This window comes from Doryrhamphus excisus, chromosome 8, assembly GCF_030265055.1.
Source record: "Doryrhamphus excisus isolate RoL2022-K1 chromosome 8, RoL_Dexc_1.0, whole genome shotgun sequence".
Classification (NCBI taxonomy): domain Eukaryota; kingdom Metazoa; phylum Chordata; class Actinopteri; order Syngnathiformes; family Syngnathidae; genus Doryrhamphus; species Doryrhamphus excisus.
In genome coordinates this window covers 12093408-12115953 of record NC_080473.1, presented here as the reverse complement: position 1 = coordinate 12115953, position 22546 = coordinate 12093408, and the positions used below count along the sequence as shown (strand labels likewise).

Below are 22546 nucleotides of genomic sequence, written 5' to 3'. Positions count from 1 at the left end.
TATATGACGTAAGCGTATGATGCTAATATGAAGCAGTTTTTGCAGCAATTCATCCATGTAATTTAGCAATGTAGTCTATCACTTCTTTCTCTAGAATGTGTTGTTGTTTTTTTTCATCCAATTATCTTTCATCTCCTTCTTTTATCTCATTCTTGTCCACTGGTGCTTTCCAGCTATTTTCAGCTCCAATAGTGAAAGTCAAATGCCTGCATTCATTTGTATGACCTAATTTTGCATGTATCTATGTACTTGTATGTGCATGTTTGAGGTGTGCCGACTCACATTCAGACTTTGACCTTGTGCAGTCACCCATATCGGAGTTTCTCTTCAGTTTCCCACAGGAGCATGCACATATGTGTGTGGAAAAATGTGAACTAGGAACTGCAAGTGTCTGTGCATTCATGCGGATCAATGTTGTAACATTTTGTGTGTGCAGTTGCATGGTTTCATGTGTGCCTCTGCCCACAGGGTACCTGTAGGTGCAGTCTATTCAATTTTGCAGGTTTGGGAGAAGAGCAAGTCACTGGTAATGCAGCGTTTCATCGGCACAGACATAAATAGCAAAGAAATACACAATATTCCAAATATAAAACACACATTATAATAATATGTCAGTAAAAATAATTAACAACAAAGTGAATAAATGATGTGTGTAAAAATATATATATATTTTAACTGATTTTTCAAAATGAGGTTTCTTTAGCAGTTTACTCTTTGAAATTGTTGAATCTAAAAAAAACACTTGTAGTGCACTACAAGAAAGTAATCATTTTAAAAAGATTTTTAGCTATAAACAGGTTTTTATATCTAAAGCCTGACCCTGGGACTGATTCATTTAAATGATTTTGATTCCTACAGACAAACAATAAGTCATGTGAAATAGCCTATGAGCAAATCAGTGATAACCTGGGGACATGTTCTGGTTGACATTAGAAGTTTTATTTTGTGCCCTTGCTTGTCGGCTTAGGTTCAAATGATTTGTTTACTTTTCTTATGGGCATAATGAACAAATCCTTTTATGTTTCTTTTTGCCATTCACTAGGACTACATCTGATGCTCTGACACATGAACATAACACAGCTGCATTTGAATGTGTTATTGACCTTGCCTTTGCCTCTTTTGCTTGCTCATGCAGAGAACATCCATAACTCCATAACTCAAGGATTCTAATGCAAAAAATAAAAATAAAACATAAAATGCAGTGATGCATGTCACACAGGAAAAAGGTGAGGATCCTGGAAGTGATGGAATGTGTTTTCCGTGGTGTCCTGTGGCCGGTTAGCTCAGTTGGTCAGAGCATGGTGCTAATAACGCCAAGGTCACAGGTTCAACCCCTGTACTGGCCACTGTTCTTTATTTGCTTTGATATAGCAAGATCAGAATGAGTTAGTCGAATTGAGCTGAAAACACTTGATTCTGTTGTTTCTTGTGGGTAGTTTGCTCAGTTGGTCAGAGCGTGGTGCTAATAACGCCAAGGTCACGGGTTCGACCCTCATACTGGCAACTGTTCTTTATTTGCTTTGGATATATGACGATCAGGATGAGTTAGTCGATTTGAGCTGAAAACACTTGATTCCATGGTGTCCTGTGGTCGGTTAGCTCAGTTGGTCAGAGCGTGGTGCTAACAACGCCAAGGTCACGGGTTCAAGCCCTGTACTGGCCACTGTTTTTTATTTGCTTTCATATAACAGGATCAGGATAAGTTCCTCGATTTCAGCTGAAAACACTTGATTGCATGGTGTCCTGTGGCCGGTTAGCTCAGTTGGTCAGAGCATGGTGCTAATAACGCCAAGGTCGCGGGTTCAACCCCCGTACTGGCCACTGTTCCTTTACCGTCAAATACCTGAATACGTTCTGAAAGTGATAGCACTGTTGTGAGACTGAGATGTGTGAAAGAAAAACATCATGATAAGTTTGTCGATTTAAGCTGGAAACATTGATCAGGATGATTTAACTGGTTTGAACTGGAAACATTTGATGCCCTGGTGTCCTGTGGCCGGTTAGCCCAGTTGGTCAGAGGGTGGTGCTAAAAACGCCAACCCCTCTACTGTCCACTTTTCTTTATTTGCTTTGATATATCAGGATTAGGTGAGCTTGTCGATTTGAGCTGAAAACATCTGATTCCATGATGTCCTGTGGCTGGTTAGCTCAGTTGGTCAGAGCGTGGTGCTAATAACGCCAAGGTCACGGATTCAACCCCTGTACTGGCCACTGTTTTTTATTTGCTTTCATATAACAGGCTCAGGATAAGTTCCTCGATTTCAGCTGAAAACACTTGATTCCATAGTGTCATGTGGCCGATTAGCTCAGTTGGTCAGAGCATCGTGCTAATAACGCAAAGGTCGCGGGTTCAACCCCTGTACTGGCCACTGTCCTTTATTTGCATTGATCTATCAGGATCAGGATGAGTTAGTCGATTTGGAAATATTGGATGCCAAGGTGTCCTGTGACCGGTTAGCTCAGTTGATGCTAATAATGCCAAGGTCACGGGTCAACCCCCGTGCTGGTTTATTTGTTTTGGATATATGAGTAGCAGAATGAGTTACTTGATATGAGCTGAAAACACTTGATTCCATGGCGTCCTGTGGCCGGTTAGCTCAGTTGGTCATAGCGTGGTGCTAATAACGCCAAGGTCACGGGTTCAACTCCTGTACTGGCCACGGTTCTTTATTTTCTTTGGATATATGATTATCAGGATGAGTTTCTTGATGTCACAGCTCAAACTGGCAACATGTGAGATGTTTTGAGATTGAAATGTAACCAGAATGTTACATAAAATTCTGATCGGTTGATTGGTTGTATACTAAGTCAAAGGAAAGAGAAATCTTTTCAGAAAAAACACAATTTGAAGTTAATCACCATCACTGCATCTGTTCAAACTGATCTGAGGATCAGAATCGCTGGGTCAATTCAACATGTGAAAAACTGTTGCCATGGGATCGAACTTCAACGGGAACATGGTAGCGACTCCCAAATCAAGACTGGGAACTCAGCTTCAACGGATGGAAAAATAAATCTGCATTCACCACCATTACTGTATTTGTTCATCTCTTCGAACTTGAATGGGTAGAACAAAATGTTAAGCACTAAATTGTATACATTTTAAGTGATTGTTACCCATTAGCTAAGTTGATCAGCGCATGGTGCTAATATTGCGTCTTATCAGCATCACTCAATCAATGCCATATCAGAAATTAAAAACATTGTTGGGGGATCAGTGTTTGACCAAAAATGGCAAATGGACGGAAATTTCCAAACTCAGAACATCAGAGTAAGTTCACTACCGTCACTGCATTTGTTCAAAATGTAATTGATGAGAAAACGTAATCAGTAAATTATCATTTCTTGTGGCGTGTTCCCTCAGTTGATTGGAGTGTTGTGCTAACAACACCAATGTCACAGGCTCAACCCCCATATGCCTCAGGGAAAAGCTTAATGATTATTTAATTTTCACAACCATTTCCAGCAGCACTGATATCCATAAGTGTTCGCTAATGACCAATTAGCCTTTTAACATCAGTGGATCTGAGCGCCACTCCACCAACAGGTTGGACATACTTCACAAGAATGACTATAGTGGCTATGTTCTTTCTGTCTGTCAGTTCAGCTCATGCTGAATTTCCTTCCTTTTGAATTTATGTTGAATGTTTTTTTTCTCTCTCTCAGCATTGATCTTTATCTGTCTGAAGTAATCAACCCTTCAGATAAAAGTAAGTTTCAAAAGAAAGCCTGATGGTCTTATCATTGACCCAAGGCATTACAAAAAACGCAACACTTTTTATAGTTTAAAATCTCAAATTGATAAAAATCCTCAAGTACACTTCTGAAATGAAGCATCCTGGACAGTATGAGGCGTCGACCCCTAAAATGGATGTGATTACAGTATTTGTATTTGTTTCAAATTGCACCTTTATTTGGTTATATTAATCCTCAGGAAGGTTACTGAAAGAACTACCCTAGTATATGGAGTGTCAACACTTTTGAGGCGTTTATCATCTTAACATAACCAGAAATTAATATTACAAAATATATAATAAATATTATTGTATACTATACTATATTACATCAGTCCATTTTCTACGCTGCTTTCCTCACTAGGGTCATGGCGGTATGCTGGAGCCTATCCCAGCTGACTTTTGGCAAGAGGCGGGGTACACACAAGACTGGCTGCCAGCCAATAGCAGGGCACATATAGACAAAAATCATTCACATCTATGGACAATTTAGAGGCTCCAATTATCCCAACATGCATATTTTTGGAAAGTGGGGGAAACCGGAGTATACTATATATTGTATAATCCAATTTTAGATATTTATATTCTACTATAATATACTGTGCTGTCGCGAGTCGCAAGCTCATTCTTTGGCAGGAGCCAATCACAAGCTATCAGTGTTTTCACAATGAGCTTGTCAACCCGTTGGAAGTCAGTCGAGCGCTGCAATGACATCAGCTTCCCTCTTTGGTCTGCGGGTCCTCTGGCTTTTTTTTTAAACAATATGCATTATGTTGTTTTTTTTTCATATGGAACTTGTATTGATGGATGTTTTTCATTTTCTTTGTAGGTATTGTAGTGTAGTGTAGTGTAGGTTCAATTCCTGGCCAGGGCCTCAACACCAAGCCCGGATAAAAGCATAGATAAATGAGAGGATTGCATCAGTAAGGGCTTCCAGTGTAAAATAAAACTATGTCAAATCAAAACATACTGCGTGACTTACATATTTTATTTTGCTCTCTTCACTGCTGACCCACTTCCCCCTTTTGTACACTATATGAACTGACCTGGTGCTGATGTAACAACCCTGAAAGCACGTTTCAACTTTCTACATACTTTTCTGATGTAAATATTATTGGCTGTTATTTCAGCATGCATATTTCTATCAATCTTTGTGATCTCCACATGGATGTTAATGATGCAATTTGTAAGTTAAGAAATACGGCTTTTCTTGAGAGAAAAATATATTTTATCCTTGAAAAATAAATATGTGCTCACCCTGGGCTGCTAAACTGTTTCTGTCACTTTTTTGAACAGAGGCAGCTCAGAAGTAAAGGGTGGATTTTTCTTAACAGCTTTACTGGATCTTCTGCTTGAAGATGGTTGCAGAGATGTGAAGGTCAAAGATCACGGAGCACAGAAATAAGTGAAGACAAAAAAGCCCAATCTCTCTCAATGCACTCGATGCACAATGAGTCAGTGAGTCATGTGAAAAGACAGAATAGGCACATCAATTTTATTATTTTTCCTTTTACAACTAACCCTAGATCGTGAACATTGCCTCCTGAAAAAAACTTCTTATAAATGTGACATTGCTTAAAATGGTAGCATTGCAGGTGGAATGATTTTGTGCTGGTGTAGTAAGACATAGTGATGACATGAATTCACAGCAGAAATACGCTGTTAGGTACAGTATCATTTCTCATTAAGGGCTATACAAATAGATTGACTTGACTTGGCTTGGCTTGACTTGACTTAATTTGACTTAATTTGACTTCATTTGACTTCATTTGACTTCATTTGACTTGACTTAACTTGACTTAATTTGACTTGACTTCATTTGACTTGACTTCATTTGACTTGACTTGGTTGGAGATGGTATTGTGTCATATGTGGCTCTGATGACAAAACTGATCCAGTTGGACTCCAGGTGATGCTCCAGGTCTTTCCCCAATGAACTTGCTTGACTTGAGACACTGCAGTGGTATATCTGCTAGCTTTTTACTGGCACTGCACCTCCTCCAACACCAGATGCTGCCGTTCAATTGGAGTAGCCCTCTGCCATGCGGGTGTTGTTTTTTCCAAGCTAAGACCTCCTCTGTCTTGTTGGAAATGCCCTACTATGTCCCGATGTTTAATGGCGGGCTTTGCCTGTTCTACAGCTGTGTCTTGTCTCCATTTCTTTCCCGTTGCTTGAGTGAGAGCAACACCTCGAATGATATATTGGGGAAATGTACAGCAAAGGCAATGAGGAGTGTAAATATTTACTTAAAACCAACCTCAGCTCTTATGCAATACTTTGTAAATACATTTCCTACTGTTGGAGCATAAAAGTGAATAATCAGTAGGTATCTGCCTCCTCTATCTGGCCTCTGAATGAGAAAATAACAGTATAGTGTCATGCTGTTCCTCCTCCAGCCTTGCTGCTGATGTCGCCCCCCAAACCCTCCCTTCCTCTTTCTTTTCTCTTTCTATACTCCCACCATCGATTTATTAAACCTCCATCCCATTCCATCCCTCCTGCTTCCCACCAGCCGTCCCTCCTCACTCCCTCACTATGCCTGCACCAACCTCCATGTCTTCTCCTTTTTGAGCCGTTTTGCAACACTGCAACACTGTTTTGCTTTTTATTTAAATACCATTGGATATAATTGGAGCATTTATACACAATAACGCAAACATTAAGTAGATGTTAAAACAAACAGTTGTTAGTTTGTTAATGTTTGGGTAGTTCTTTGGCAATGTTGAGGTCTTATGCTTACTTATTTACTATTTTATAGGTTTGAGTTATTATACAAAGTATCACAGTAGCTGATATGACATGAATAAACGAGAACTGCAGTTTGCAGATAAATGTGTACACCTGTCTGCTTTCCTTCTGCTTTCATTCTAAATCTATGCATTTTGAGAAACATAAAAAAAAGTTACTGTTTGTGCAGGGATGACACTTCATGCTTCAGATACACACTGCCATCCCATATATGGCATATCACAGAGCACTGAGTGGTTCTTGTTTGACCATTGGGCATGCAGGTGCACGCTTGCAGAGTGCTGTGAGGATTTCTTAGAGCTGATTTTGAACAAAATACACATGTCATTTGCTAGTGTTTTATCACAAATTGGTTTGGTCTGCGGTTGTTTTCACAGACTAGCGTTTTCCGACAGAAAGTTAGCTCTTGACATACGTACGTATATTCACAATTTCAACTTGTACAATACTGTCAATAAGCAAACAAATCGGAAGGAGTTCAGTATACGGACTGAAGAGTAAGTATACTAATGGTAATGCTTCTTGCTGCCAGACAATAATTAATACTATAATAGTGCCAAAACTTTTGCCGTCAGACCGTTAAATGGGTCATAAGACTTTCCGCCATTTGAATATTAATCTCTTTGTTACTCAGACAATATGATTATAAAACAATATGACAGGTTATAAAGGTTATCTTGCGTGTGAATGGACTCTCTTGTCATATCCCTCCCTGTGGTGAACTTATTGCACCAAAGTTAGGATGGAGTCATTACTTTGTGAGATTTGAGCTAAATGTCATGTCTCAATGAGTCATGTTTGGTTTTTTTTTAATGTGCACGTGTAAAGTATGAAAAAGTCCATTAACAGCACATCCAAATGGATTATTAAGTCGAGGAAATGTGCTCTGATCTTGACATCATTAAATGTGAATGGAGCCAAAGTAATAAAATGAAATGTATTTGCTTTACTTTATATGAAGTGCTTTCGACCTCATGTGCTACACATTTAGTTTAAAATTAGCTTTTATTTAACTTGCATCCTGATAAATGTTCACAATGTCACATTCTAATGCTTCTTCGTCTATTTTTGTTGTACTGACCTCTACTGTTTTGTTCTGATTGTTTCAACCTCTTTAGTTCCATGTCTGGAGGTCTGACTATCTGACTAAAAGTCTGAATACGCCAGAAACCCAAAATGTGTGTACGGACAAAAATATTCAGCCCTGGTGGCATACACACACATTCAAGCAATTTGTACTTAATAGATTCCACCTTGAGGTAAAGTGTGCATATGTAGCTCCACCTCATACATAAAGAGCCTTGATTGCATTGTTACGGTGGCCGGAAGTGCAAGTGGAAATACTTGGGAAAAGTAACATATTTGGAAGACACAGTGGCATAACAAATAAAACAAAGAACAGCACATCCGCTATCAAATTTTTTTTGAAAAAACTTCAATTTTTTGTCAGCATGTTACTATATTACTATATTACTATAACTGTTACCACATTTTAGTTTAATATTAACTATTTAGTAAAACATTTAAAAAGAAAAAAGAAAAAATAATGTAATAATGACATGCACATATGAAAATATTGGGTGTATTTTAATTATTTTATGAGGAACTAATCTTGTGTATTAGTCCAATGTACACCTCCCCCTCCCATCATTTGTGGAAAGGGAAACTAATCAGATTAAGTAGCAGGGTATTTTTAATACCCCATATTTTCCCATATTTGTTTATAAAAAAATGGAAATTGTTATTTGAGTGAAGTTGGCCGACCTCCCAAAGACATGACCAATTTTTTCTCCAAATCCACCTTCGTTTTTAGTACCAAATATCTGCAGGCTCATTTGGATGATAGGCCAAATCGTGCAAAAATAACTTTCTTTGATGAGATACCCTCTTACGTGGAGACAGGCCCTCAGTTTCTGCACACCACCCAGCTACACAAATAAAGGCCTTGGCAAGACTAATAAATGTAGCTAACAATGACATATTTGACAAATGCAATCATAAAAACTGCCTTACTTTTTTATGACGTGTCCAAAGAACAAAGGAACGCATCACTGAGGACATATTTGCTCTGTGTCTTGTAAACGTATACCCTGGTGAGTTATTTCATTTATCACTCTCTGTGTGACGTGTGTGGTGTGACAAGTGTTTTCCTGAGTTTCCATCCTTTTAGCATCTGTTTTTTGGTAGTGCTATTTCCTGCAGTGTGCCTTACAGTGAGCACCTTTACCTTCTGGAGTGCAACTGGTGCTGATAAGTAATTGTGGACTATTTAGTTAAGTTGGGGCATTGTGCTTTGTCTCTGTTCGGTTCATGTTTGCTGTATGCCGATTACCTTCTTTTGCATTCTGTTTCTGTGCACCGTTTTTCTACTCTGCATCCTGGGGTTGTTGCCACAGCAACACAATGCCTTGCCTGGACATAATTGATGGTAATGGTAATGGTAATGGTTTTATTTCATTTGAACATGCATCAGATTACAATTGAGTGCATCCCATAATCAGTTCACAGTTCCACATGTCCAAAAGGAGTAGGAAGAAGCAAAGCTTATTAAATTCTACCCCTCCATCTGGTACTTTTACAATCAGTAACTGTTACATTTGTTGACTTCCTGCTTTCCATAATACAGTTTAAGGTTTTTTTGTTTTTTGTTTGTTTGTTTGTTTTTTTAAATAATGTATATAATATGACCATACAATGACATAATGGGTACCATAGTAAGTGTCAATATAGTGATATATATAGCACATCATGACTGGTTCAAGACTCTTCATCCTTGTATTTAGCAAACATCAACTGCTTGTACTGTTTCTTGAATTCACTCATCGTTGTGCATTGTTTGAGGTCCTTACTCAACAATGACAATTGTTTCTTAATATTAATATTAATCAAACACAATATTTTCATGATAAAATAAAAAATAGCAACAGACAAATGCACAAATGTTTTTGTAAGTCTATGATGTGTTCATGCAATGATGGATAAACCTTCATTGGCTTCCATTGCATATGGATTATGCTCATATGCTTATTTGTAACATATGATTTCGCTTCACCATTTAAAGTAAGTGTTGCATTTTTGCCATGTCTCCAAAAAGTGCCTGCACCAGCTGCAAAGGTGGCGTTTTGGTGCACACATTCTCAGGTTAGGTTGTTTTTTATAGATCCTGTGCTTTGCGTGGAAAATGGTGCACATAACTTTTCGGTCCTGTTTTGTTTATATGGGCGATCCCTGAGAAGACCCACAGTTTTTGGGCTCAGCCTTTGTCGCCTTGTAATACCAGTTTGGACTTATGCATTAAATGGTTGTGTACGTCCTTTTACCTATTGTATACTTTAATTGTGTTTTGGCTTGTGTGGCTTTGCTGAGGCCCTATGTGTCCTCATTTGTTTCCCTACTGGCCTTTGACCTTCTGGTGCACAGTAGGGCTCTTTTTGTAAGCCAAATAAAATATTATTATCTCACTGATCTGTTCGCTTAAAGCTGCTTCATTGGAGCAAAGTTAAATGACTTCCTCAAGGACGCCTTGGAACACACCAGCTAAATAACATATAAACCGAGAAAAAGGTACCGCTGAGAGCAAAAGTCAAACTTTCATCCACAACAAGAAGTGATAGAAGAAATGAGATCGAGGTTAAAGTGTCTGTAAAGCTTTGTGCTGCATTTTTTTTGTGTCAGGCACAAATGGGCTTGCCACAACTGTTCATGTTTTTCTGATCAACAGTTTATTCAGTGACATGTAGTCCGGGGAGGCAGCTGAGGCAGAGCATCACAAAAAATTACTATAATGACAACATAGAGTAAATATCTGTGATTGGTTGGTGACCAGCATACCCCCGCAACCCTCATGAGGATGGATGGATTTGATAAAGTAAATATTAATATTTGACCATTGCATTGTATTATACATTTATTTACCACAGTAAACATCAGTGTATGCACATTGCATGATCAACCTACAATCCAGCTGCGGCGAGTCTCCCCTCTCGGCTTAGTGTGGAAGTCCAGTCTACAGTTGGAGTTGGAACATGGTACATGCCAGTTTGTCAGCATGTCACTGTGACATCTATGCAGCCTGTGTAATGTGTATGTGTCATTATTTTTGATAATCAGACAATAAAATACACCAAAATATCATATGAGGAGACCCTGCAGCACTCTCCTCCTGCTGAAAGGAAGCTGCAAAGTGCCCATCTCTGATGTCCATCCAGAAAGCATGAATGTCAAATGCATTACCGATATTTTTATGCTCTGCTGAATGGATTAATTAATGTGATTGTCAAGATGGAGGTTTATATATCCAAGCTCACCAGAAGGTGCTCAGACTTTTATCATGTACTACAAATAATAGATAAGAAGTTTTTCACTTAATAAAATAAATAAATCAAATAATATCAAATAAATAATATAAAAAATATGATAAAATAATATTTAAGAAATACAGAAGAAGAATAAATAAATTTAGAAGGAAAACGTTGAATTGCATTATTGACACGCATTATTCCTAGGCTTTCACAGGCCTCATAAAATGATGTGGCAGGCCGCATCTGGCCCCAGCGCCTCGAGTTTGACACATGTGTTTTAGGTGCTATTAGGCACTGCGTCTGTGTTCATTTTGAGCTCCTGTAAACAGCGAAACATTTTTCTTCTTCTGGTGTATTTCATACATTGCAAGATGTAAGCCGCCCAAGACACAACAAAGGACAACGTTTTTTTGTGGAGAATATGAAATGAAGGTGATCGAGTGGTAAATGGTCGTGGTAATGTGCAAGTCCCTAGCTGCGGTACCATGAGAAGTAAAAATCATGTGTTTGAGTGATGGGAGTAGCACTCAGGTGGAGTTGAAAGATATGACCCAGCTAAAACCTCCACATCAGTGCCTCGGGGGAACTTCAGAGACTGGCACAACTTCAGTAATGATGGGTGAAATGATTCATCTTTTCTTCACATCCTACACGGCAAACACTGTCTCTCCGTATCCGTCTTATCACTTTTCCTAAATCCTCCCCCTGTCCCCTTGTGCTCTCTGCTGCCACATTTTCCCTCTCATATCCTATCCTCCTTCTTGTAGTGCCCCCTTATGCCTGTTGTGCTCTTCCATGCTGTCAGGTTTCATGCTGAGGCTATATTGGTACAAGCTTAATGACCCAGAGCTGCAGGTAGAAAAGAATGATATATTGGATCTATTGTCATATGCCACAGAAAGTGGAGGAGGGAATCATGTACCTAAGTCTGTGCTTTGTATGCATAGATAGACATCACTGACTGATGTATAGCTGAGAAACATAAACACTGAGACCTCCACCAGACTGAAACATTTGTCATCTGCAAAACCGATGAGTCTAAACTGAAAAGGACACACATATATACAACTCCTCTATGACAAGAACACATAGTCAGAGTAATGGTAATGGTTTTATTTCATTTGAACATGCATCAGACTACAATTGAATGCATCACATAGTATGTAATCAGTTCACAGTTCCACATGTCCAAAAGGAGTAGGAAGAAGCAAAGCTTATTAAATCCTACCCCTCCATCTGGTACTTTTACAATCAGTAACTGTTACATTTGTTCACTTCCTGCTTTCCATAATACAGTTTAAGGTTTTTGTTTTTTTTTTAATAATGTACCTCGCACCGAAGTACAAGGTGATATGACCATCCAATGACATAATGGTTACCATAGTAAGTGTCAATATAGTGATATATATAGCACATCATGACTGGTTCAAGACTCTTCATCCTTGTATTTAGCAAACATCAACTGCTTGTATTGTTTCTTGAATTGGCTCATCGTTGTGCATTGTTTGACTTCCTTACTCAATCCATTCCATAGTTTGATTCCACATACTGAAATGCTAATGCTTTTTAACGTAGTCCTAGCTTCAAATTTAGTTCTTCCCTGAGATCATATTTCTCCTCTCTTGTAGAGAAGTATTGGATGACATTTTTAGGTAATTGGTTATTTTTAGCCTGATGCATTATTTTTGCTGTTTGAAGATTAACTATATCAGCAAGTTGAAATATTTTTGTATTTTTGGCATTATGAATTATCCTTACTGACCTTTTTTGCAGTACATTTAGCGAGTGAAGATTGCATTTGTAGTTATTAGCCCATATTTCCACACAATAAGTAAGATATGGTAGAACCAGAGCGCAATAAAGAGTGTGGAGTGATTTCTGATTGAGAACAAATTTAGCTTTGTTCAATATTGTAATATTTCTGGCCACCTTTTGTTGTATATTTGTAATCACTTGTTATATTAAAAGTACAATAGTCCATACATGTGCAGTAAATGTTTAGTTTGGATGACTAGAACAGTTTGAGAACAAGTCACCCAGCGACAGGGGAAGGAGGAGGAGTTGTGGAAAAAGTTTGGCATGGTTGATGGATCCTATTCGTCGTTCTCTAATGCGATATAAGTAATATTTCTTCTGTGTCAGTGGTAAAACACAACACCACCAGATCTGATTTATTGCCTGTTAGGTCATGCAGAAGTCATTCTGTATCCTTTGCCATATCTATCACACCTTTATCACACCTTTCAGGGATTCAGAACAATCTGTCTCGGATTATTTATTGATGATATGTTGATTATGTATGATATATTAATGAAATCTCAGGGTCTATGATTAATAACTCGGTATGGTACTTATGTCAATACAATTGATCTTTGAACATTATGAATTCAAATGATCAAATATTCAATAGTGGGCTTTGCGGGTGCCAATCTTGCTGAGTATAAAAGATGAATTATAAAGATAAAATGCAAACGTTAAATACAACCAACCTTCGTTTGAAGTTGAAATTTGGGCCACATTTACAGTACCGGAAATGCTTTTTTCTAATCCATCATTGTGACTGTTCACATTGGAAAGATAATAAATGCCATATTTCATAGAAGTCTTACATAAACTAGGACACAGATCTAAGTATATTATCATCTGTCCCATAATGCATCGTGACGTGCGACATATATAGAAACCTACAAGGGTGTGATATTTCATTACATATAACTGCATTTACAACTTCATCTGTTATATTAAATTGTATTCATTTGTCTTCATTTAGTGGCACCGTCAATTGGTGGCACGGATTTCTTTTGTCCAATAAAATCTCAGCTTCTATGTGTTGGCACGTTAATGTAATCTGCCAACGGCCTTCGGAGTTTGAAGTGTTGGCCCGATGTCCCTTACAGCAATTGGCGTTTTCATGAGCCAAATATGGATTTCAGCATTTTTCTTTCCTCGAAACTCGTTGATGTCTGAAAGACTATGCATAACCATTCAGTGTGACACAATGTGCTTGAACGCCTCTTCACATGAAAAGCGCAGGGCTTAATTGATCCTGGTCAGACACAAAGAAAGGAGAGAGACACTGTTATGTTATTGTTCTGTGTGCTTTACGTGAACAATTAAGATAAATATGACATAACATTTGATTCTGAGCTGCTCCAAGTGGTGTTGTAGCATAGACAATAAAAGACAAACAATTAACTGAGTTTCTTGTTTTCATAAATGGCAGTTTAATAGGTAGCTTCAAATCGAGCTGTGGCGGTCATCATTAATTAGTGGCAAGCTGCCACAAATAAAGGAATGCATACCTTTGGCCTAAGATTAACATGGCCAAGGTTGCATTCTTGTCAAAGTAAATGTGTTTGTACAGTAAAAACTGTTGGTGAATAAGGCCCCGAGTATTGACTCATATGCACACACACACATACACACACATACACACACACATACACACACACTCCCACAAGGAGAATCTGCTTCAGTGCTATTATGGTAATGTGACATACATTTTCACAGTAAGTGCATGATACATATTGAGTGTTGTTTAAACGATGATGTTGACATAATGATTCACAGTGTTGAGTGACCAAGCTGTTTTGTTAGATGAATGCGTGACAATTATATCCTGTATACTCGTGAGTGTGTCTGTTGGGATGCTGAATAGGCTTCACACTCACACACTCAATTCCTTCCTTCCTCTCCCACGGAAGCTTGACCAAGTCACCCATAAACATGACACGCACCTTGTGGCATGAGGTGTGTTCATGGACATCGGGTCCTTACCTGACTGTTTGTGGCAAAGACACCACGACCCACCAGAGATAAATTACACAAACATTTTGCATCATTTGCATTTCTCAGTTAGTGTACACACTAGTACACTAAGTCCAACTGTGATCTGTGAATTCCATCACCAAACATCCTGTTTCCTTCCTGTTAGCAACCGGAAACAGAAGTCACTGTCCCATAGCTCCATAGCTCTGTTGCCTGTCTATGACCTCATCAGCAGTTGACGCTAGTTCTTTGCTAACTTTGCTCTATGTATGGTGTGTGTGTGTCTTAGGGCTGTCAATCGATTAAAATATTTGATTGTGATTAATCACATTTTGTCCACAGTTAATTCACAATTAATCACATTTAATCGCAGATAGAAATGTTTTTATCTATAATAAGTAGGGGAAATCTCTTTGTGGTCAACGATTTAATGTACAACTACAACGATAATTATAACAAATTTTATGTAAAAGAAAATTTGTAATCTATTGACCATTATTTAAAACAATAAAGTCAGCAAGCATATGTTTGTCTTTTTTTTGTATTTATTATTAGAATATCAGTTCTTAAACTCGGCCACAATCATTCAGCAAATACAAATGTGAGCGAGTGAGACCTCTCATTTTTTGTTTATTTGTTTCAGCTCAAAATAAGATTTATTTATTTATGATACTGGTTTTAAACTCCAAATGTTTGTGAGTGTAAAAAATTCTATTTAGGAACATTCTGAAAGGATTATTATTAAAGATTTGCCCCAATGCACCTTTCCTTCATGAAATGTACAAATGAATAGTCAGAAAACATTTAATAAAAAATGCAAACTCAATGTATTTTTTAATTTATCTTTGAAAACACATTACAATACATCAATACAATACAATACAGTAAATATTATTTTATTACAATGCTGTAACTATTAATGAGAAATCCCGCAGTTTTTTGAATGTTTAATGCAAGCAGCGACTTGCCATTTAATGACAGCCCTAATATATATGTACACATACACAGTATATAGGGTAGGGCAAATGTATGGTTACAATTACCTGTCTGTTTCACCTTAATCACAATGTCCATCCATCCATTTTCTAATTTTCTATGCCGCTTATCCTCATTAGGGTCACTGACACTTTAGATAAAAATTATAGAAAATAATACTGAACCTTTTATGTAAAAGGTGTAAAATGTGTTAACTATAACCCTATACCTTTTATATACGTATACAATATTGTATGCAGTATACAGTAATTGTAAGTGGAAAGAAATAAGACAGACGGGAGAAACAATATTGTTCCTGAAGGGGAACCTGTTTTGATTGTCCCAGTGGATGAGATGATATGCCCCGACCCGTCCCTGCTGTTTCCTGTTTGTCAAGAAGATGGTAATCCTTGGGCAGATGGCAGGGTAAACGTTGTGGCAGTGGAAGATCTTTGAATCTCTTCAGTCCCTGAAAATATTGTGGTGTCCCAGTATGAAGTGTATGAAGTGCAATCATGCAGTCCCAAGTTGACTAAATTAAACCTTGAGTCTGTTTGTCCTCAAGGAAAAAACTGCAGATAGTCCATACGAAATCTAGGAGCGCCACACTTTTCCAAAGTCAAAATTGCCTCATAAATGAATCATGTTTGTTCAGTCACTATACAGTAGTTGTCGTATTATGTCAGGGTTAGCAGTGGCTCAGGAGTTGAAGGTTTTGGTAGAAGTACGTTTGGGGTATCTTTTAAAGCACTATATAAATCCAATCCATTATTTTGTAAATGCAAATTACCCCGGAGTGCAAAAGTTTAAGAGAAAAAATGTGGGGGAGCTGGAACTTAGGTAAAAAATGGAATAAAACCTGGACTGGTTGCCTTTGTTTTAAGCAGTTGAACCTCCATTATCAATGGTGTAAAATTTAGAATTCAACCAAAATTCTCTGGAAGATACAGTTTCACGAAAACCTGAAGATCAAACGGTCATCACACTAGATTTCAGTCTAGTGAGCAAAAAGGTTTAATACCACTAATAGAAAATATTTTACAGTAAATTTGTTTATGTTCCAGTTGTTCTGCTGTATATTTATGGTAAGTATTTACTTCTTCCTTTTGTAAATCTACATGCCCTTTACCTTTTGACAGTTTTCTAATTTGGGGTGCTGTTATCTCATATATAGTTTCATGCATGCAGTACGTTAACCCTTACGTAGATGCAGAAGTGGGTCAAAAATGACCTGGTCAGGTTGTTTTCTTGAAATATCTTTGTAATGAAAATTTTTTATCATTTCATATTCCAGGTATTCCTCAAAAAACACGTTTTTGATATCATGCCATTCATATTTTTAACTTACCTTTTAAACATTTTAAGAAATTTTAGTTTTTGTGTTACTACCCCAACCTTCCATAAGTGGGTCAAAAATGACCCGGTCAGGTTGTTTTCTTGAAATGTCTTTGTAATTTTTATTTTTTAATCATTTCATATTCCGAGTATTCCTCAAAAAAGATGTTTTTGATATCATGCCATTCACATTTTTAACTTACCTTTTAAACATTTTAAGAATTTTTTGTTTTTGTGTTACTACTCCAACCTTCCATAAGTGGGTCAAAAATGACCCGGTCAAGTTGTTTTCTTAAAATATCTTTGTAATGAATTTTTTTTGATCATTTCATATTCCAGGTATTAATAAAAAAAACATGATTTTGATATCATGCCATTCACATTTTTAACTCACCTTTTATACATTTTAAGAATGTTTTTGTGTTGCTACCCCAACCTTCCATAAGTGGGTCAAAAATGACCCGGTCAGGTTGTTTTCTTGAAATATCTTTGTAATGAAATTTTTTAAATCACTTCATATTCCAGGTATTCCTCAAAAAACACGTTTTTGATATCATGCCATTCACATTTTTAACTTACCTTTTATACATTTTAAGATTTTTTTGTTTCTGTGTTACTAACCCAACCTTCCATAAGTGGGTCAAAAATGACCCGCATGCATTTTCTATGGAATCCAATAGGAACCTTTGATTCTTATCAACTTATCAACTCCTAAATATAATACTAAATATCATACAAGTCATTATTCCTAACCAAAATGGCAAAATTGGCATAAAAATGCATTGATTCTAGTATGGGTCATTTTTGACCCACTTATGGAAGAGTGTAGGGTCCAATCACTCATGCATCTAAGGGTTAAATGTGTTTAATGTTTAACATACCAACTTGGGTCCTGTACATCGTGCCTGGGAAAATTTCAAGAGAAAAAGCTAAGAATTATTTAAGGACAGGCATATCAGACATATCCAACATTTGCTGTGCTTCTCTCCAGTACCAGCATGGAATATGTCAAACGTATAGGTCAAGCCCTACAGGGATCATCTGTCAGCATTGAGACAGCAAAATGTGCAATTTATATGATTTTCATTGCTTTGTTCATGTGCATATCACAGTTAGAAAATGTACTGAAACAACACGTCTCCCAGAAGCAGCAAATCAGAGAGAGGCCAGGCCTAGATAAGATATAGTTCACCTAGTTGGCAGCGAGAGGAGGCAATACATCACTTTCTACAATTCCTACAGGGACATTTCACTGCCTTTTTTTTCCTTGTCTTATACAAACACGCTGACAGGATTTGACAGCAAGCTCAGCTTCTTCGTCTCTTTTTTCCCTAGGTTATGTTTTTCAGAAAAAAAAAGAAAATCCTTCTTAAACTGTAGAACATAAAGGTTACAGTTATAGAATTAATCCCATCAGTGAAACTAAACTAGTACTGCGTCCCACATGAACAAAAACGGTTCAGTTCTGACCATCTAATCCAGCGTTAGCACAGTAAGTATCGAGTACAAATAGGCATTTTCTAATGATTTCAGATCATCATTTGCAGTAATAGTGACTGTTTTTATTACATATTTACACATATAGTTATTACCAATTTAAGTTGAATGAGATTTTTACGAGAAAAAAAAATCTTCAACTAAAATCTGCAAATCTCAGAGCCGTGAATGCTGAATCACAAATACGTGAGGTTCTATTGTATTCTTTTTACAGTTCCTTGAATATCTCTGGGGTAAATGGTGCAGTTGTCCATGTAACTATGATAATGGTCCATTAAACAAAAAAAATCAAATTGACAGCAATTAATCATGTATGGATCAGCAAACAAAAACATTAAGCGTCCATTTATTGCTGTACCAAAAATGTTTGTCTTTGAATGGAAGTAGACTAATGCAATTACTCAGATAAGGTGAAGAACACACGACTTTAAAAGCTTTATGGAACACATTGTATGAACACAATTTCTTAAAGGGGCCCTTTCTGGTTAATTTCAGGGACTTTTAAAATTATATTTTATCCCAGTGAGGCACTTATTACAGTTTATTTTGCTGATAAGTCTAAAGGTTGTGGACAAGATAAAAATGCATTTTACTGTATTAGTGCTTTTTGAAATAAAAAAAAAAAACATTGATGGGATAATCCGATTTCAACACAATTCATACCTCATGGTTTTTTATACTTTGCTCAGTAGGGGTGTCACAAAACACCCATACTTTGTAATGGTAATGGTAATGGTTTTATTTCATTTGAACATGCATCAGATTACAATTGAATGCATCACATAATCAGTTCACAGTTCCACATGTCCAAAAGGAGTAGGAAGAAGCAATGCTTATTAAATCCTACCCCTCCATCTGGTACTTTTACAATCAGTAACTGTTACATTTGTTCACTTCCTGCTTTCCTAATATGGTTTAACTTTTTTTTTTTTTTATTTTATTTTTGTCACGTACCGAAGTATGACGTGAGATGATCATCCAATGACATAATGGGTACCATAGTAAGTGTCAATATCTCATGATCTCCAGCCAAGCCGGTGATGTGGTTCTTAATTGCAAAAACAGACCCTCGAATTATGGCATAATTAGGCATAATTTTTCCAGAAAATGTAGGACGAACTCAAAATTGTATGTCTTTATGTGTAATCAATCAAGTAAGTAAGTAATCAAGTAAGGTCATAACAGTGAGTGATAGGCGCTCTAAGGGTAGCTATTGTAATGACAGATGGCAACTATTCTCCTTCATCTTTTAATCATTGCTACCTGCCTGAATTTTCATTTGTTTTTATTTTTATTGTTCTTCCCTTCTGTTTTTTTTTGGAACCACTTACCTGCACCTTAAAATGTAAGCTGAATGAACACAGCACATGTATTCCTCTCTGCATCTCTTACTCCCATCCGCTCTCTCTCCATGGGGCGTCTTTTATTATTTATTTCCACCTTTTCGTCCAGCTGCTCCCTGTTGTTGCATATGTTCACGTGCAATGAGATGAGAAAAATATGGATTTATCCGGAGTTGTCGGTCTTCATACTTTATTTTAGTCAAAGGGAGTCGATTGAGCGTAAAACAACAATTACAGAACTAACCTAAATTGCAATTAATTACACAGAAAGAGAAATTGTACATAACACAGGCTAGTTTTTTTGTTGATTTTTGATGGTCTAAAATTAAAAGAATTTGAGTTCCTTGTCTTGTTAGATCTGAGGCGAGGCTGTCTCGGAGTAGCATGTTTTATTATTATTCTGTGTTTCAGAGAGCTTGTTGTGTACAACAAAAGAACAAAAAAAATTTGACTCCTCACATTTAACACATCTTTGTATTTGTTTTCTGTGTTTCTGCCACATCTTCCCATGAGAATGCATTGAAATTACATTTGATAATTAAGGGTTCTGACTCATTTTACCTTTACTGTATATCAAGTATTGAACAATGGGTAAAATGTTCATTCAAACTACAATGGGTGATTATGGCCTACTGAATTATTATATTTATTCCCTAGGTTAATTTCTGATCTGTGATGGAATAACTTGAAACAGGGTGCTTTTGTAATCAGGAGGAAAATATTGCTTAATTGTGTTTTCACAATGTGCCCAAGCACAAAGTTGTCATTGTCACGGTGACTGCAGCTTGGCACAAAAACATTTGGAGTAGACTTTTTAGTCCATCAAAGTCATAATGACTCACTCCTGATAATTTTATGTATGCACATCTGGGCTTGCTCCATAGCAGACGCACACACACACACACACACACACACACATCTGAATGAGTGATTTGAATGCCAAATATTCTTCTTTCTGCTATGCAATCTTGTAGGCTGCAGCATGTCTTATGAGCGCCAACAGTGTCAGCCTACAATACTTTAAAATCAACAAAAAAAATCAAATCTGTCAACTAATCGAATTTTTCAGCTATGTTTTGCCACTGACATGCCTTGTCAATTAGTGACTTACCTTGGTTGATTAGATGCAGTTCAGTTCATAACCATGAAATGGCAAGGGTTTGAATGACATAATATGAGGAACATGTCTATTTGCTCAGTTTTTTAAATTCTGATGTCTCACACATTGGTGGAATACACCCTGGACTGGTGGCCAGCCAATCACAGGGCACATATAGACAAACAACCATTCACACTCACATTCATACCTATGGACAATTTGGAGTCGTCAATTAACCTAGCATGTTTTTGGAATGTGGGAGGAAACCGGAGTACCCGGAGAAAACCCACGCATACACGGGGATAACATGCTAACTCCACACAGAGATGGCCATGGGTGGAATTGAACACGGGTCTCTTAGCTGTGAGGCCTGTGTGCTACTCACTCGGTCGCCGTGCAGCCCTAAGAGGGAATAATGTCAATAAAAAAGGAGCTTTGTTAAACTAAGCCAGTCATGTATTGACACATGCTTGGTTCACTTAGCCAGATGACAGAAGTGTTCCTCATTTTCCGCTGGATAAACGTGATGCTATGGCAGAGTAGCTCTAAAATATCCGTAATGTACCGTACCAAATGAATGGAACTATGGAGGAAGATGTGTACATCCTGTCAAGATGAATAAATGGAGCGATACATATCTCAATAATATGCAATTTTTTTCAGTGAGTTAAGAGCAGAGAAGAGTTACACAGTACAACGATATTGTTTTCAACACTCAACATATTACTGACGACAGGCAGTAATGCGGTCACTGTACTAGACCGTGGCGGTGAAGAGAGCTGAGTCGGAATTTAAAGCTCTCAATTTACTTGTTGATCGATGCTCACCAATGCTCACCTATGAGCTTTGGATCGTGACCGAAAAGAACAAGATAGCGGATACAGGTGCCTGGATAACCCTTAAGAGATTCATCCGGGTGGGACTCAAGAGTAGCAGAGTAGAGTCGCTGCTCCTTCAGATCACTATGGTGAGGTGTTCTGAGCATGCCCAGCCGGGTGAAGGCCACAGTGTAGACCGATGACATGCCAGAGGGATTTTGTCTCACAGCTGGCCTGGGATGCCTTGGTGTCCTTTCGGTGGAACTGGAAGAGGTGGCCGGCGACCGGATGATTAATTTATTACTGAGTTAATCTGTGAACAGAATCAGGATGAAGCGTTAAGCCAGCACCTGTCAAAAAAAACCCCATGTAACATATGTAATCAGACATTTGTCACATTGGTCCGTTTCTAAATTTACCAAAAATAGAAACTTCGCATTAAGACATTGTACAGGATCACCAAAAATCTGCTACATTTTTTTAAATTCCACCTCCCCCCCAACATGACCACATGTTGGATTGCCCTTTTCCTTTGTCTCCATCTGTTCTGAGTCATCACTGCACTGTTCAGGGGCCACTCGGAAGCAAACAGACAGCTGGGTGACAAACAGCAGTCAGCTCGGAAAGCATCCTTGAGCCACAGAATCCATGTTCAATCTTGGACGACAGCCACCATCCGTCCTATTCAAGTGTCCTTCAGTAGAGAAAGAATTCAGTTACATGATTGATTTAGAAATATCACACATGCTGGAAAATTGTAAGACTCAACTCTGTTGTGTTCTGATTGTTCTCTCTCTGTGTGGTTTTAGGTTAGAACCGAAGGGTAATAAACAATGTAGCAGTAACTGTGACTTTATATGCAGTCTATTTAAATTATATATATATTTTAGCATCAAATATTATGGGCCCAAAGATTTTATGCTCATT

At 37.6% G+C, this 22546-nt stretch overlaps 1 long non-coding RNA gene and 4 other non-coding genes across 5 annotated transcripts; all 5 read left to right on the top strand.

Annotated features, from left to right (window-relative positions):
* The first annotated feature begins 1272 nt into the window (after positions 1–1272).
* Positions 1273–1346, top strand: trnai-aau (transfer RNA isoleucine (anticodon AAU)). Its single transcript has one exon. It is a non-coding gene; the product is annotated as a tRNA-Ile (tRNA).
* A 243-nt stretch (positions 1347–1589) lies between these two features.
* On the top strand, positions 1590–1663 carry trnav-aac (transfer RNA valine (anticodon AAC)). Its single transcript has one exon. It is a non-coding gene; the product is annotated as a tRNA-Val (tRNA).
* An 84-nt stretch (positions 1664–1747) lies between these two features.
* On the top strand, positions 1748–1821 carry trnai-aau (transfer RNA isoleucine (anticodon AAU)). The gene has a single exon. It is a non-coding gene; the product is annotated as a tRNA-Ile (tRNA).
* A 765-nt stretch (positions 1822–2586) lies between these two features.
* On the top strand, positions 2587–2660 carry trnai-aau (transfer RNA isoleucine (anticodon AAU)). The gene has a single exon. It is a non-coding gene; the product is annotated as a tRNA-Ile (tRNA).
* A 518-nt stretch (positions 2661–3178) lies between these two features.
* On the top strand, positions 3179–4684 carry LOC131135091 (uncharacterized). Its single transcript, XR_009131529.1, has 3 exons — positions 3179–3271; positions 3667–3710; positions 4564–4684. It is a non-coding gene; the product is annotated as an uncharacterized LOC131135091 (long non-coding RNA).
* The last annotated feature ends 17862 nt before the right edge of the window (positions 4685–22546 follow it).